The sequence below is a fragment of the Paramisgurnus dabryanus genome, chromosome 11 (assembly GCF_030506205.2).
Source record: "Paramisgurnus dabryanus chromosome 11, PD_genome_1.1, whole genome shotgun sequence".
Classification (NCBI taxonomy): domain Eukaryota; kingdom Metazoa; phylum Chordata; class Actinopteri; order Cypriniformes; family Cobitidae; genus Paramisgurnus; species Paramisgurnus dabryanus.
Window position 1 is genome coordinate 16,368,123 of NC_133347.1, and position 18,426 is coordinate 16,386,548.

At 37.8% G+C, this 18,426-nt stretch overlaps 2 protein-coding genes across 2 annotated transcripts in view; both read right to left on the reverse strand.

Annotated features, from left to right (window-relative positions):
- Positions 1 to 18,426, reverse strand: part of tafa3b (TAFA chemokine like family member 3b) — a 101,764-nt gene that overhangs the window by 82,114 nt on the left and 1,224 nt on the right. The gene's annotated exons all lie outside the window — the stretch shown is intronic.
- Positions 1 to 18,426, reverse strand: part of LOC135729456 (putative helicase mov-10-B.2) — a 167,785-nt gene that overhangs the window by 76,072 nt on the left and 73,287 nt on the right. The window lies entirely within an intron of this gene.

The following is an 18,426-nucleotide window of genomic DNA, read 5'->3' on the forward strand; positions in this document are numbered from 1 at the left end:
CATGGTAATGAGCGTCACATTTCCGGCTGACGTTAGAGATATTCAGGCCAATCACAATGTACAGATTAGCTGGCCAATCAGGGACACAGAGCTTTTCAAATCTGTGCATTTCAGAAAAAGATTGAAATCTGGAGCTTCAAAAATGTGCGTTATGTGGAAAATAATGCGTGTTTTTAACTATAAACTACACCAACACATTGTATTATACTAAATACACCCAATAACGTTGTTTTTAGCAATGAAATAAGTGCACTTTAAATAAAGGATAATGTTTTTTCAAGAATTTTATAAAATCTCTATATTACAAATAAAATGTCAAATTGAAACCAAGAATGCTGCCAAAGTGAACCAACACTATTTTGCTCTCTAGAATACAGTATTGGTGTCTCATGGGAAGCAGTGATATATTTTGGTATAAGGTGCCAGAATCATTGTTTTGTATGACTCAAAGCTTGAGCTTTATCCTCTGTCTTCTAAAATGTCAAATACACCCAGCGTATCAGCTGATTCTGAACTTCACCTGTGTGCGTGACATACAATTTCCTATTGTATTTAAATCAGACACTGAATAATAAAACATTTGCCCTTATAAAGCACAAGGTGCCATTTTGTGCAATAACCTCTGGCTGATGTAATGATGCAACATTCAGAAATGTTTCTGGTTAAGACTCTGTTCAAGCAGCTGTACAACAAATCCCAGTGTACCAAAAACACCAGTTTCAAACAGTGATAGTTTTATATTCTGTATGCATTTTTGCATGGCTGTTTAAAGAGTACCTATTTCATTGCTAAAAACAACGTTATTTTGTGTATTTGGTATTATACAATGTGTTTGCGTTAGGGCTGTCACTTTTCGTTCGAAAATCGATTGCACAATCGATCGGACCAACCAAAAAAAGTTTCGAAAACGAAAATAGGCAATCGATTTTAACCAAATATGTACACTATTAATTTTAAAAGAATTAAACAGTTAAAAAATAGATGTAACAACACTTACAAACAAGCAGAAAAAGAAAATAAAGAATTCCGAAAGTGCAGTAGGTGTGCGAAAGCTAGACAGAAAATACCCAGCAATTTTACGCACCTATAGTTTCACGCTTTCAATCGCTGCATCTAGTGTTTTGCAAAGAAAATGGAGGACAGCGTCAATAAACCTGTGCAACACGAGAGAGCGTCGAAATTGTGACCTTACAGGAGATGATGAGTTAAGACAAGGAGCCACCCTTGCGAGCTGACAGCGACCTGCTTTTGTGATGGAAGATTGGCAGTACGAAATACGCAGCTGGCAACGAAGTACCCGAGTTTCCCTGGGACATCAGTGCGGTCGGAGTGCGTCTTCTCAACAGATGGACATAAAGTGAATGAAAAGCGCTCTGCTCTTGACCCCTAAAATGTTGATCGACTTGTTTTCCTGACCAATAATTTGTAATGGCCCTAGCCTTTTTGCGCATTTCATTATGCCTGCCTAGTGCCGCCTAAGTGTCGGTTACGTTTAATAAAAAAATACACAGCATGTTCTCAACTTCAAGTAAGTCTATTTAAAGTTTCATTTTTGAACAGTTGTTTGAAATGGATCGAATCATTATTTAAAATAATTTTTGAATTGCCTAAATCATAAAAGCAGCCGGTTGAAGCCTGCAGTAATGTTTTTCATTTATGGCAGCAGTCCACTCTGCATATTTTTTTAGAGAATGCTGCACTACTGTTGCTGTTTTTTATTCTGCACGAAACTTAATGACAATGAATAAGAAATATTGCTGACTTGTGCGTTTCAGGCTCTCTTTGTCTGTTATTTGGCGTTGAAAATGGAAACGTCTTTTACATGGAAAATCGATTTTACAATCGATTCAATGAACACTTATATATTAAAAATCGAAAGTGATTTTTTCACAAAAGTGACAGCCCTAGTTTGCGTGGTTTATGGTTAAAGAAACACATTATTTTCCAAAAAACTGTTTACTTTGAGATTTGTATCTTTTTCATATTGTTAACATGTACTAATACACACCCAAAGGAAATGTTAAATCATGAATCGGATGATTGGTGCCCTTTAAGAAATTAGCTAATTTCTGTTCACTAAAATTATCTTGGCCTAAAGACGCTATAGTAACAGTAATATAGTAATATAGTATAAACTCCATGTTTCTCATTTGCCTCCGCTAGACTAAACAATTGCTATAGTTTTTGCTATACTGTATCAATCGCCGTAATTTAGTAGTGACTCCCGTTTGCTGTTCACACCCGCATTTACAGTGTGTATGTGGCTTTTGAGACTTTACATTAGTGGTAATGTTGTATTCTTTATTAGATTACTAGTAATGCACACTCTTCCTCCAGCAAAATACTACCCAAGTTTGAACTACAGTTTGAGTCTGTTCTGCTCATGTGTTATTATAGCCTGCTGATCCAGGCAGACTAGACACACCGGGAAAGCACAAGAGCATAATCCAGCCAGAGAGAGGGATTCGGGTCTCACCAAAAGCTACATTAAGGGCCAATCCCATTTCTCTGTCTTACCCCTTCCCCTTACCCCTACCCCTTAGTTTTGCACGTTCACGTGAGAGTAAGGGCTATCCCAATTCTCGTTTTGATCAAGGGGTAGGGCTAAGGGTAAGTGGTAGATACCCCTTAAAACCAAGAATTTTCATGAGCTTACTTGAAACCAAGGGGTACCCAGAATACATTGTGCAACCGGCAACAATGGCGGCCAGATCATCCAGAGAGTCTCATTAATGTAGTATTTTCGGCTTCATAATTGATTTACAAATTACTAACGTCTTATTTTGTGCTCTACACAGTCCTGTACATATATATTTGAATTATGTTCTTAATTTAAATGTTTTTAAATTTCGCTAGTTTGCTACGCTAACGTTACGTTGCTGATTTGCACAACATTCCCGTATTTCTCTAACTAGCCATGAATGGACTCCATGCTTGTCTACAGTTTTAATTAAATTCCATTAGCAGAGAATTTCGTTTGATATCAGTGCATAACACTACTTGCTTTGGAGACATCGGTACGTGCTTTACACACTTGTCGCGTCTGGTGACGTTGCAGCCAGCTAACGACGATGTATGATGACATAACTGTAACCAAGTGGTGTCTCATTTCATAGGGGTATGTTTTCACCCCTAGCGCTTAACACTTGGTTTCGAGGGACAAGGGCTAGGGGTAAGACGAAGTGGTAGGGGAAGGGGAAGGGGTAAGACAGAGAAATGGGATTGGGCCTAAATCTCAACTCCTGCCTAATCTGGCAACCCAAACAGCACATGATCTGGTCCTACCTCACAAAATTGTTTGACTGCTAATTTGAGCCAACAAACTTTTTTCACAAAGTTGCATTTTTACTCTCCTCATTTGTGAAAAATATGCTGTCCCGGTGTCAACCAAACAATAGTGGCATGGTTTAATGGCATTAGAAAACTTCACCGCACACCACACAAAAAGTGGCCCACCCTTATGCTACTTCCTGACACTGTTTAAGTTCAGAGTCAGAGACAAGAAGAATGCTATTTAGTGGTCGGTATGTAAACTCGAAATGAAACAATGATGATTTTCATAAATATATAATCATTCATTTATTTATTTCATATTTTCAAGTTCATATTACGGGCAATTTTGGGCCTTTAAGACAAGACAGACATTTAAAGACTACAATATGTGGTATATGGTTTATATTCTTGTAAAATATGTACTTTCATTCTTCAGGAGATAAACAATGAGCTGTAACTTTGTCAAAATTGCCCGTTTGAAGTTTAACTACTAGGCTGATTAACTTTTAGTTTCTGCACTCTCAGAAAATTTTCAAAAGTTGTCACTAGGACGGTACCTTTTAAAAGATCCTAATATGTACCATTTTGGTTTAGATTGAGGTACCAATGTGTACCTTTGATGTACCAATATGCACCTTTAAGGTACAAAAGTGTACTTTTTAAAAATGTACAAACAGTGAGATCTTTTGTAACTTTTTCTGATAGTGTGGCATAAGGTAAAATATTTCTGTAAAATGTGTAGTACACATAAAGTCAAGTCTCTTATTTGTATTCTTGCATAGACTTACATAGTATTTAAAAATTACCAGGTTTACGCGAATCACATGGTTATAATATGAGGTGTGACTTTCAAAAGGGTTAGCAACTGGTATATTACGAAAGTCTCATGCTAACATGCTAATTCTAACCATAGCAAATAATGTTATGTTACATATTATGTTAAAAATTTCAAAACAGTGTTTTTAATTATTATACGTAATACTAGGGTTGTGCCCATAGATGACACTATCGTGTATTGGCGATCGTCAGACATATCGCTGATAGAGAGCGGTCGCCTTGATTTCACCAAGTAAGATGTGATCCTGGATCAACATTTTTTGTTGATCCTGGATCAAAGTTTCAATCAAAGATACCCCAACTTACCCTTCACTCAAACCCTAACCATTTTTAAACCCTGAAATTAGTGTGAAATAATAGTTTAAGCAAGGGGTATTTTTAAAAGCCCCTAACCCAATCCTAAACCTAAATCTAAGATACACCCAAATCCTAATCCTGCAATCTTATTGGTTAATCAAAATGTTGATCCAGGACCAACAATGGTGTTGATCCAGGATCACATCCTACTTGGTGAAATCACGTTCACCAATAGGGGGCTTTCATGACGATAGTTGGCGGTAGCTATTTTTTTATCATTATAGTTTCACATTAACATGTGCATTGCGTGCTTTTCCTCGCATGAAAGGGTTTGTGGTCTTCACTTTGCGTGAGATAGCTTGTAACGTGCAAGGATCCTTCTCGGATGCACCTGGACTTGGTGCGGCATGGACTCCTCCTAGCACCTGAACTAGTAATGACTAAAGTGACTTGTCATAAATGAGTAAAAAACAAACAAATAAATAAATGAGTAAACTGTTACCCCGCCCCCCGATACTATCGTGTATCGGCGATCTCATAGGCTAACGATAGGACGATCTCAAAATGGGACATATCGGCCAACACTACATAATACAGCAGATTTTTCCTTTTAACTTGTGAGGGCATTATGTAGTCACATTATTGCTTTGCTTTTAAAAATGAGGGATGAATTTAAAAGGTAATGCCATTAACAGAGTTTCAGTTTTTATGACCCTGATTATTCCTTTAACTGACCTCTAAAACTGGCCAATAAATCATAACCCTCTTTTCTTGTTTAAATAAATCATAAAGTATTAAGCTCTCCATGTAGCATTATATTTGAAACATAATATATGGGCAGACCACCATCGCGTATCTACATATATATTCATTTATGCAATGAAACATGTAATTCAAACTATTACTTAGTGTCAGAAACGCAATTTATTTAATGATGCAATTATCAGCGAAGAGTAACATGATGTGATCTTTCTAACACATCCAAAAGTGTAAGTAAATTGGACACTTTGAGTTCAAATTGTAATTTAATGCCTCCCTCATTTCATGCATTCTTCACAGATAAATGAGGCCTTCTGAACCACATTGATTAATTGGTCTGCACCCTTTTTTAATGAATCCAATCGTGATTAAGTATCTGTTAGTGAGATTTCTTTGATCATATATGATCCTCCAATAGTATCTTTCAAATGGGCTCAGTTCTCATTCTCTCTCTCTCTCTCTCTCTCTCTCTCTCTCTCTCTCTCTCTCTCTCTCTCTCTCTCTCTCTCTCTCTCTCTCTCTCTCTCTACCCCTGGAGCAGTCTTGTATGGTAAGCTGTCTGTGCAGTTGGAGAAAGCAACGCTTGACACCTCCTTCTGAAAAAATTTGCCCAATCAATGTTTTATGACCCTTTTTGGCTTAGAGCAAGTTATGGATTCGGGAGGCCTTTACTTTAGAGTCTTTTTGAAAACTGTAACGTCCCATGAAAGTTACTTGCAAAAAACACAAGTGGGTCAGCAGAGAAAGATGGTGAGAGAGAGTGAATTTAAAAGGTATGTCTTGAGACAGCTAGAAAGAGATCAGAGTAGAGGGGCAGACTTTTTTGTAACTATATACACCTCATTAATCTGCAGGCCTGGGTCTTGTGATCAATGCCTTGGTCTTCTGCTATGACAGTATCTGTATCTAGATCAGAATATATCACACCCATCCTCAGAGATTCTCTTCTCTTACAAATGAGGAAAAAGACGGAAATGGACATGATGAAAATGTGATTACTAATATGATTACAGTGACTGAAAAAGAGAAAAACCGGAGAGCCTGAGACTGAGGATTTTCTTGTTTTGGATTGGTTAACTCCATTCTGTGGTGAAATTTCACTACCATCCATTCTAGTGATTTCTTAAATTTTCTCGCACCTTCCATTTCATTTCCAAAGTGTACAATAACTTTAACTCAAGTCTGCTGTCACTATTTCTGGGTAATACAAGACCCTTGTCAAGTTCACCCTGCCAGGGTTTATTTTGTGAGAATGACCGCCTTACTGTACATTATTTATTATTTAAAGTACATTTTTCTTAAATTACCATAAAATGAACAATTGGAGGTGCCTCCAGGCCTGGAGAGACTCTTATGCAATCACTGCATTAAATGTATATTAGAAAAATATACACCCACTTAAGCAGAAAGCAGACCAATTTACCTTAAAGTTAGTTTTATATTTGCCTACATAAGTGTGATTTCATATTAAACTCTGTAAACCGCTAAACGTTCACTGTTCATTATACAGTCATTAATTACACGTTTTGACAATACTGTCTGGAAACTATTCACTGCAGTAAACCACACTGAACTGAAAACAAGGACTATTCGAAAGCAAACTCACTAGCGAACTTCAACATCGTTTGATGGTGAAGAACTGTCCTCTCCATCTTGCTCTCACTTTTTGCACTAAATCCACTAAAAGCTTAAAACTCTTGCCTTCACCCCGCCTTTCCCCTTCTCAAATCTCTCCTCCTTGAGTGCAGCGGAAATTTATTTCCATCTCTTCCTCTGTGACCTCCCCGACAAAAACCCACACCGAAAGAAAAATTTTAAAAAAAGAGAGAGTGATGCTGAAGAAGGTAGGAGAAGATTGCGGGTGTCCTGCAGGGATTCATGCATCAATTAATGAGCTGGGCTCGGCCGTTGGTTGGCCCAAATCTACTGCTCATCGCACTGCATGTGTGTGTGTCTGTGACAAAGTGTGTCTGACAGGACATATAAATAATTAAAGTTGAAATAAACTGGTTTGAGTCTGCTCTCTCGCTGTGTGTGAGTGTTTCTATAAGAGCCCTTAAATCCCCCCGCCCCATTTTATTCATTTGTATGAGAGAGGAACTTGCCTATTGTAGAAAGGAAATTAAAAATGTAATTGCATTACTCTGAAAACACTTGTAAAAGATAATAAAATTAGAGTGAGTCAGCATCCTCTTTTAGGTTTAGATATGTATCTTCATTTCCGATCACAACAATGTCCCAACAGGTACTTTGGACACGCATGGTGCACTTAAAAATGTATGAATTGCATTGCTAAAAAATACCAATAAACAGCAGGACAGAAGTTTTTTTATTAGCCAAGTTTGAAGATACAGTGCCTTTAACCTTAGGTCATTTTTAGTTTTACACAAGATGTATTGGAGGTTTCCCGGACAGGGCAGGACTAGACCTTAGTTTAATTAGGAAATATAACTAGTTTTAACAAACATGCCTTACTAAACACATTACTTGTGTGCATTTTGAAGCAAAACAAAGGGCACTGATGTATTTTAAAATATGTCAGCGCAAGTTGTTTTCAGTTTGGACAGCTCTTACATTTATTTTAGTCTAGGACTTGTCTAATCCCTGTCTGGGAAACAGCCCTATGTTATGCATGTATATGATTTTAAAACGGGTCAATCCAAAGCAATGAACGCCATCTAAAATTTCTAAATGGGGTGAGCATTGTTGCCAAATTAAAAACGAAGTAATATTTACAGTAAAACATTTAGTATCTTAATAGACTGTTGATCCAATCACAACTGATATTACATCTCAAACTGGCACGCCACGTCGATGTAGTTGCATGCCATGCCTTCTTAGCGAGACACCAGATCTACAAAACAATCTAAACAAAGTGCTTTCCCATTTCCTCTGGTAATCCTTCTGTTGATGTGTGCAAGCACTCCAGTCAGACTAAAGTCAAAGAAAGTCTCACTGCATGACATCTCAGAGAATCAGAAAATACTGTAAAGAAACATGGAGTATTTATCAAACGGCTGCAGACGGCTGAGAGCAGAGAATGATGGGATATCGCCTCACTCTGCCCAGGGATCTGAGCGACGTCAGAGAACTGCAGAGATCGGCCAAATTCATTTCAGAGAGCTTAAACTACCCACACACATACAGCATGCTTCTCGGTACAACAGTAAATATGCTGTGTCAAATGAGAATGAGAAATTGTCTAAGGAGATTTGTAGGGATCTTGCAACAGCTTGTCAACTTTGTCACTTGATTCTTATGCTAAATTTAAATGGCACATTTAGGTCCACCATAGCACCAGATACTTGAGCCGAGGAAATCTACAGTGATTGTATTCTGTTATTCTGTTAACATTTTGCACTATACATTAAACTCTCTGTAAATTCAATCCTAAAAATAGTTGCTAAACACTTCCAAAAAGACTGAAAGCTGTGTAGTACTGAACTGCAGGGTTACAATGTTAAACAGTTTTTCACCATTTGTGTTCAATGACGGACTTGAGCCACCAAGCATGGCCCCGCCTTTAACACAATCACACAGGTTGCAGCAGTTTTTGAAAGTTGAGTGATACAGTAGCTTTCCGGCGAGTGGGCGTGGTTTCAGCGCAGACAGCAGACAAGCCCCCACCACTTGAGAGCAGAGAATGCTGCCTAAGATTTCAACTTATTTTATTTACTCGTCATTTTTTTCATCAAATTAATTTGGTTAGGTGCTTAATAACGCATTTTTCTGTGGTGTCACAGACTCAAAACACATTTAAAATCTGATTTCACAGGGACTTTAACAACACCTTCTACATATGAACCCGATGAACAATAATCAGATATACTCTTAATTGTGGTAAAGTATGTTAATTATAGTAAATGCCTTCTATAAGTTGATAATTTTTACAAAAAATATACAAGAAGCAGCAAAAAAGACGAAAGGTCCTGAGTACAACAGTCACTTCACATCTAAGAATGCACCTAAGGGCGCACTCACACCCTCCCTCCTCCCCCAGAAGCACACATTCACACTAGGGATGGGCATTCGATTAAATTTTTTTAGTCGATTGTCGGGAGAATTATCGATCGACTATCGATTAATCATTAATATTTTTATAATAAAAAATTATTATTTAACTTTTATAATTCAAAAATGTTGAATAAAAATAAAGCATGTTTTCCTCCATGAGACCTTTATTACAAGATCAACTTGTGGAAGACAGTTAAACTAAATTTAGTTAGACAAACTGAATATATATGCGCTTGAATATTCGGTGCTCTAAAGCAGCGGAACCTGCAGCTGCAAGCCGCATTCTTAAACAGAGACCTCATTTGTTCCAAAAAATCATGACCTCTTCATAATTATTCTTTTGAAATCAAAACAGAAGGTCACAGATAACGGAGTACGGTGTCAAATATTGCACCCTGGTGGTAAAATGTTGAATTGCTGCCACACAGTAAAATTCATTTAATTGCTTCAAGACACATGCTAGGCAACGCAACCTGCATTAGATAAAAAAGTATTTGATTAATCAATAACAAATTAACTTCATCGACGAAATTCTTAACGATCAATTATCGATCGTCGATTAATCATGCCCATCCCTAATTCACACTGTACTTTTATAAACCCGAAGCCATGCGCGCTTTCGTCATTAGGATTAGTGATAGACCGACAGTGTTGGGTGTAACTAGTTACTGTAATAATATTACTTTTTTCAGTAACTAGTAGTGTAAGGCATTACCCGTCTGAAAATGGTAATATTATTACAGTTTTCCCGAGCTAGTTACTTAAGTTACATTCGCCAGTAGCACCTTCATCACACAAGGCACAAAACACAGAGAACAAAAGGGAAGGGGAGGAGGGCGTGAATGGAACAGTGATTGGTCTAAGTTTGGCACGAGGTATCATTTACCATCACCGATTGGTCGACACCCCGCAGCCAGCAGCACAGAGCGGCAGCGGCACACTCAAAGACAGATCGGGTAAATGGAAGCGTCAACAACAGCAAGCTCTTTTTCAGAGGAAGGTTCCAAGCAACAGAAAGCTAGTTTCGACGGGTGGAGATTCAGTCATATTTTATTATGTTCAACGGAAGGAAAATAACTTGACGGTGAAGTGCACACTCTTTAATGTTTCTCCAAACGCTGTGCCCAACGTCCAGTAGCGGGTAAGGAAGCCAGCATTTTCTTAGCCGTGGCTTGCCCAAATAAACATTCTTGTCCAGAAAAAAAATTTAACTAGTAATATAACTAGTAATATAACTAGTTACTTTCTCCAGGGAGTAATAAAGTAAAGTAAGGCATTACTATTTTTGAGAGTAATATGTAATACGTAATATATTACTTTTTTGAGTAACTAGCCCCAACACTGTAGACCGATATATTGGCCGGCCGATATATCGGGCCGATATTTGTGGGTTTTATGTGTATCGGAATCGGCTGATATGTGGCTGCTGAGTTCGCCAATTTTTTCCGGCATTATTTACAGACAGAATGCTGGAAGCAGCAAGTGATTGCAGGTCATATATGACTAAAAACAACCAACCTTTCCATGACAACATCGAAAGCTCGGCCTAACAGCTGATCATAGCTGCACAAAGCGAGTTTTTATTTCTCATCTCTATATATTTGTAGTAGTAAAGTGCTAGAAATCAGTTCCTTGTCATTGTGGAGAGTGCAGTTCATGGTTCCTTAGCACCCTCACCTGTTTTTACAATTTGTTTTCAATAAATTCTTTTGGTTCAATAAATGTTACTTATTTAAATTGAGACATTTGGCGTCATCGTGACATTTTTATGATGTAAATTGAGTGAGCAAAAGCAGCATCGGTTCCAAATATCGGCTCAAGAAAATCGGCAGCCTGTATCAGTCATCGGCTAAGGCTGATGAAACAAAAATCGGTTTCGGCATCGGCACGAAATAATCCATATCGGTCGATCCCTAATTAGGATGCGATTGTTTTGAACAAAGCAGGAAGTAAAGCGCTCTCTTAACAATGGAACCCTCTGTAGTGTTAAGTGTTTTTATCCTGAGTCGTTTGGTGCGCGATGACACGCAGCCCTCTAGCATGCCATCATATTGCTTAGATGATGCAGTGTAGACATTCACTTAACCCTGCACGACCAGTGCAGTTTGGTTTGGATAGTGTGAGTGCGCCCTAAGAAATTCAATAGTGATAATTTTTAAACTGAAATCTTTAATAATATTGACTTTTAATTAAGAGACATTTGTGAAAGTTCTGGGTCTTTCTATTAGGAGAAATATCAGAAATGACTTAGTCAAAAATTTTCATTTGAAGAGTTCACATGCAAAACCATCTAAGTTCGTCTGACATTTTTATCAGGCTCTTATGGGTTCAGTTATTTTACTTTAATGGCAATCAAAAGGTTATAAGTCAGTAACTGAAATGCCTTATTTTCACAGATGTCACTTTAGTCGTTTCATCGAGAGATCCTGTGTGCATCACGTGTCTTGTCAAATAAGTGCCAGCTGCAGACGCATCATAAGGGTTTATGATAAAAGAGATGCTCGCGTTTACAAGTTACTTGCATGATCTCATCATGCGTAATCAGAGTTTACTGTTAAGGGACTGTCTTGCGTGTATTTTGTGAACATGAGTGTATCTTTTATCATAAACGGTTTTGACGCATTTGCAGCAGGCACTTACTTTGACAAAACAAGTGATGCACATGGTACACATGATGCAACAAACACATATTTTGAAAATGCAAGCAACACACATTACACTCCGAACACCTATTTTGAATTTGCGCCCCTCGGATGAGCAGTCACAAGCTGCCACTGTGTTTCATTGGTGAAGTATTTAACATATTTGACCGACTTTCACTGCAAAACCCTCTAAGTGCATGCAAGATTTTTGGGCATTCTTTGGGCAGCTACACTTTTTTGGACAAGATATTCTAAACAGTTGCAAAATCACTGTGATCCATGGTCGGATCAAACAGATTTGAAGCAAAAGACAGAAATTATGAATATATTTAAAAGGATTTCACCTGTGATTTTTCTTTCTTATGGGTGTGATTTCTTATTCTTTCAGAACAGAAAGTTTTTTTTTTATTCCCAGCATCCTCCACAGAGCTGTGGCCTGTGTGATTTGTTCGGTCTTCGATGATGATACGGGTGAATGAAACGTACAGTTAATAGCGACACTCATCAGTGTAATTATGATTTGGTAATCAAAAGAGCTCTCTGCAGAATGACCCTGAGCTTGAGTCATTCACCCCCATAACACACAACACTTCAGCATCATAATGTTATACATCGAGAAGGATTCAGAGTCCTCTCAATAGGGACTGAAAAAAATATGCCACTGTCTTGCATTGCTATATTTATTCAAGCACATCTAATAATTTCCGGCGTTATAATGAGATCAGAGGGTGTATGATTCATTGGTACAGTGATTTGATATACCGACAGTCATTTTAGTTTTTAGGAAAGGGTGTTGGAAGTCTGATGAAAGCATTTTTACATTTTATTACAATTGCAATTAGCATCCTATAAGTAATTTGCACACAATAAGCTTCCAATAATAACCATGTGATGTGTTAAATAATGCCTGATCAAATAAAATGCAAACAAATCTGTTTTTGTAATGGGTAAAATCATTTCACTAAAATTATTACATAACCGCAAATATATGAATATTCATTAGGAATTTTGCACACACAAGAAAATAGCAAAACACACTCAAGGTACAAAAAAACCGAGAAGAGAAAAAGCTGATGATATTCATTGTTTTTCCAGCCCTAAAGCAGAAAGTCCTTTTCCAGCCTGAATTCCCATAACACTCTCACAACAGAGAGATAGAAAAAAGACAGAAAGAGAAAGAGAGAGCGAGAATGAAAAAAATAGACATAGACGGAGAGGAAACCTAGCGGTTCACGGAAAACAAATTGTTCTGAGTGAAAGCTGCCTCACACCGAGATACATGAGAAGACAGACAAGGAATGGGAGAAAGATAAGAATGAATGGATGAGAAACAAGGAGAATACATAATAAAAAATAAATGGAAGTGGAAGAATCAGTGAAGTATTCTATCTACTCTTCAGTACAAACTGTGAAGTTGATGCAATGCATTTGTTTCTGTTGTCATGTTGCGGCCTTCAATTGAATTTTTATGTTAATACAATAAGCTAATTCTATTCTCTGTCACCTAAATGCACACACATGCATAAAAACTATTCAGCATTCTTATTAAAATATTACTTCATATGTTTATTAAAATGTTCTACAATGCAGGTCATTTCAGGTCATCATACTTTTCTTAGTTATTCTTGGTCCCTAAACGTGACCCACACACACAAAAATCCTGCAAAACCTCAGGCTGAAAGATTTATGGCCTCAGATCCACATGTGCATGACACAACCTCAAAGGCTGATCTGTTCTTACCCATCATCCTTCAGCAAGCCTACCCTTCACTTTGTGCTTTATTTCTAGCTAAGGTGTGTGTGTGTGCGTGTGTTCAGAGCAGAGTGGCGCGGGTATTGGGTGTAATTAGGCTCTGAGGTGCTTGTTTTGCCTGAATTCTGGCAAACCAGATCAGTCGCCACAGCATCAGGGACTTGCAAAGTAAAACTGAGCCAGCAGCGCATACACAAAGCCACTCCTACACTCACATACACACTCAAACGCAAACTAGAGCACCGGTACACAGATGCGTCCAGCGGTAAAGCACTTGACAGCTGCAGGAGAAACGCGAGCGTATGCAAGAAGCGCTGTCTAGCCGTGATCCAAACGTCACTCAAACGTCAGTCTCAGAGCTCCACAGCATGTGTAAAGCTACTGTAACATCAAGTGTTTCTTTTTACAGGGTGCACACGATTTCCTATGCACCTGTCGGAAAGAAAAATCACACGTGAGATCTTTTTAATGAAATTTCTTTGTTGTTTCTCCTAGGCAATGAAATTAAATGTAGCTTTAATTAAGACTTTTATTTAGGTTTCCCACTCCTCCAATATTTTACTTGAGAAAGATGCTAGTAATCCCGCACCTGTTTTCCTAAGAATATCGAAAAGAGATCTCAAAAAGGGTTGCGACTGTGCTCAGCATTGCCATGATATCAAAGTCTGCAATTAAAAGTCTTTTTTTTTTAGAAAGTATACAATATTAGACGTATAATTTTCAAATGACTATCCAGCAAGCAATAATCTAAGTTAAAGGAAAACACCACTATTTTTCAATATTTTAATATGTTCTTACCTCAACCTAGACAAATTAATACAGACCTATCTTTTTTCAATGAATGCACTTAATTTTTGTACAGCTCGTCGTGAATCTGTTAGCATTTAGCCTAGCCCCATTAATTCCTTAGGATCCAAACAGGGATGAATTTAAAAGCCACTAAATACTTCACAAAATAAAACGTGGTGATTTTTTAAGGGGATAAAAAAGAGAACTATATTGTATGGCGGAAGAGCACTTCTCGGCACGCAGTAACATCATCAATCCTGACTACTCCCCTTCTCGCTCAAACTTCTGTCAATATTACTGCGCCTGAGGTGAAAGTGCTGCAAACTAAGTGCTCTTCCGCCATACATTATAGTTCTCATTTTTATCCGCTTAAAAAAACGCCACGTTTTATTTTGTTCCATACTTACTCGTCTAACTACTCATGTAACAGTCTTTAAATAGGGAAAACATGGAAGTGTTTGGTGGCTTCTAAATTCATCCCTGTTTGGATCCTAAGGAAGGAATGTGGCTAAGCTAAATGCTAACACATTCACAATGCGCTCTACAAAGATTAAGTGCACGCACTGAATAAAGATAGGTATGTATTAATTTGTCTAAGCTGAGGTAAGAACATAGTAAAATATTGAAAAACTGTGATGTTTTCCTTTAAGTATAGCCTCTTTCACACAAAATTACCATACAAAAATGCTATTCACAAACGCAACAACGTTACCTCTTTTTACCAGTAAGATATCCTACACATATTAGTACCAAAATCCCAGTAACCTCTGTCAGAGAGCATTTGTTTCCTTTAAACCACCATACGGCGAGGTCGGTGTTGTGTTGGAAACAAAGGTGGGTTATGACTTTATATACAATGTCCGTATTTTAGTTGTTCCTACTTCTTTGGAAAAAGCTAACCGCACAGTTGCTCTTGACCAAACAACTTTGTATTAGATGACTTCAAACTGAACTGTAGGAAAAGAGTCGCAACCTGTGTCTAAAACATTAGACAATAATGTCATAACATAAGACTTCAGACAAGAGTGTGCACACAACTTGGGGGACTAAGTTAATAAATAAAAATGGTCCTGTTCACATAACTGCAGTTTACCAGTTATTTACCAGTCCCAAGACTGTAAATGGGTTTCAGTGTAAATGCTGATATCGCATAGTCAACAAATCAGAAGTGGGCATCAAGATCTGCAGTGTAAATCCAGCCTTAGACTCCTGGAAAACCGGGGATCACTTACTCTCCATTACTCTCCATGTTAATCTCATCCAGTGAGATGACTGAATGAAAGTAAAGCGAGACCATAGAGAGCCCAGTAATAAATTGCATTGTCTTTTTCTCACTTCAGAGGTCTAAGGTGATGTCAGGGCTTGTGAACTCTGGGGCACGGTGAAATCTAAAAGTAAGTGAAGTGAATGATGTTTTGGTCATCATTATAGTCACAGTATTGATGAAAGACTCCTTATTTCTTCCCTTCAAGATCAACTCTGTCTCCACCAACACATCCTCATCCCATGGCGTCAATATTTGACGCCACTTGACCATGCGTCAATATGTTACGCGGAGGGTATACCCTTCGCGTCATTTTTTGACGAACTGGGGACTTTAATACTATTAGGTACGCGAAATTAAACAGTTGTCGCCTGACATTGGGGTTAGGGATAGGTTTGGGTAGGGATCTCATTATGTAAATCTAACCCTAAACCGACGCGAAAATGGTAAGAAAATGGTACGAAAATAGGAAAGAGAATGCAACGGACTCAATAGTATTGAAGTCCCCAGTTCGTCAAAAAATGACGCGAAGGGTATACCCTCCGCGTAACATGGAATCAGAACGTATGAAGGGATTGACACAAAGATTGTTTGTTTTTATGAAGGTGCAGATTTAATCCATCAAGCATTTTGTTATTCTCTCATTTATCAACACTTTGGCTAACAGCTCAGCTGCACGCAAAGCTATTTACTGAAAATCATTAATCTGAGAGCTATGAAACTTCCATCTATAAATATTTAGAAGTCTGGGGAAGTTTACCATTCAAGCTTTGAATTGTGCATTCATGACACATTTTGATACAGGCTTACAACATACAGTATTTTGATCAAAAGTAACCTGGCATAATTTCTGTACTTTCAAATGTTGAATTCGTGTGACAAAAGGCACATTAAAGGACGAAAAAAAGTGCAAAATCGCAATACTTTGACAACCTCACTGCACCTCTCACCACATCACACCTGTGAACTAAACTTAAATTTCCTCAGTTCTTCAAATACCTACTGTCCTCATTAAGAAATTTTGGCAAATTACCATGCAAAATATGCAGATCCTCAGCACACACTGTTCTCACAGCCCTGGGACTAACTGTAATGTCTATTTAAATCATGCCATTATTATTAAATACTACTTTATCTAAAAAAAGATATGGTTTTATAGAACCCCTGAACAAATAGCTTATTCAACAAATTAATTAAATTCATTTGTTAAATTAATGAAAGTAAAAGCATTTTATCACCTCATGAAACAACCGAAAGAAGACAAGAGGAGCTTTATACACTATTTAACCCTTTAGGTATCATAGAGATAACCATGACTCAATTTTCAGTTACAGTATATCACTAGGCTATAAAAACGATTCAATCCATTCGTCAAAACCTAACACTACTAAGATTGTAAACTTGCTTGACTAGCAGCACCTCTATAAACTACATCAAATGGATCATTGCAGTTCACTTGTAAAACCTGTCGCACACTTAAAACAGTTAAATGATGACACAAAAATAAATACACACACTGGTTCTGTGTGTGCTTTGATTAATTATTCACAACACACTAGATAAATTAGAGAGACTGAATGAACACGGTCTGGTCAGCTGCTTCACTCGAATCATTTTAACTGAAACCCAAACCAGCGTCAGGAAACCTGAGATTCCTGCTCTGACCCAGACATCAGCCATCCCAACAAGTAACCCAGTTATTTATTACAGTTAATAGCCTGTGTAAACACACTCCACGCACACACACTAATGCAGCCAAACATCATTATAAACGCAAACACACGCATATACATGCAGTTATCGTGCAAGTTAATTATGAGACGAGAGAAAATAAGCACCAAGTAGCAGCTTAAACGAAACATTAGCATTACAAACAAATTCTTAAACATTACCCACACAAGTGGGAGAGCGCTGAAACAATAGAGTGAGTAGGAAGAAAAGAACAAATGAGGGTGGGGAATATTTAACACCAGGTTTCATTAAAGAAAAGAGATCCTTAAAGGTCTGGAAATGTTCCACCTCAGATGGTACAAGTCAAACATAATTAGCACTCTCTCTCTCTCTCTCTCTCTCTCTTTCTCTCTCTTCTCTCTCTGCCTATGATGTTTAGTAAATCTCTTTTATAAAGTGTTTCTCTCTTGTCATTCTGTGAGCTAATTAAACTCGCTCTAATTCATGGATGAGCAAGATCACTGCATTTGACAGGCACACATCCTGTCGGCAACGTATGACCATTTACAAGGCAACTGATTTATGGTTTCCTAGTCCCATTATAGTATTAAGTGCATCAGAACACTTTAAAACTGATATTAAAACATATCTTAAAACAATATGTAAACATAATAAAGCAGTACAAGCTATGCATATGTTTATTATACAATATGTTTAGTTAAAAAAAACTGATATGTTTCCCAGTACAATATTGGTTCTCAACAAAAATAAAGAAATGAGTATATAGGCCTGTCCCGCATGCACTGCTCCGGTTAAACCCCTCTAACAGCAGACCTGGGACCAGCACACATCCTGGCAAAATCAAATGCACAAAGGATTATTTCAGCAGCCAGTATCAGGGGGGCATCTGTGTGTCTCTAAGCCTTGCGCATCCTCCCTCATGGTTTACACATAACCAGCTCTGTTAGGAGGAGAATAAACGCGCACTGTGACCTGAAGGGAGTTATATCAGGCAACCACATCAGCCTTAGCAATGCAATTACTAAGGAAATTACACAACTACACAATTGTAATGACATATGCAGCATATTTATTTTTTCCTGCTTTCCTGTATCTGTCTATCACAG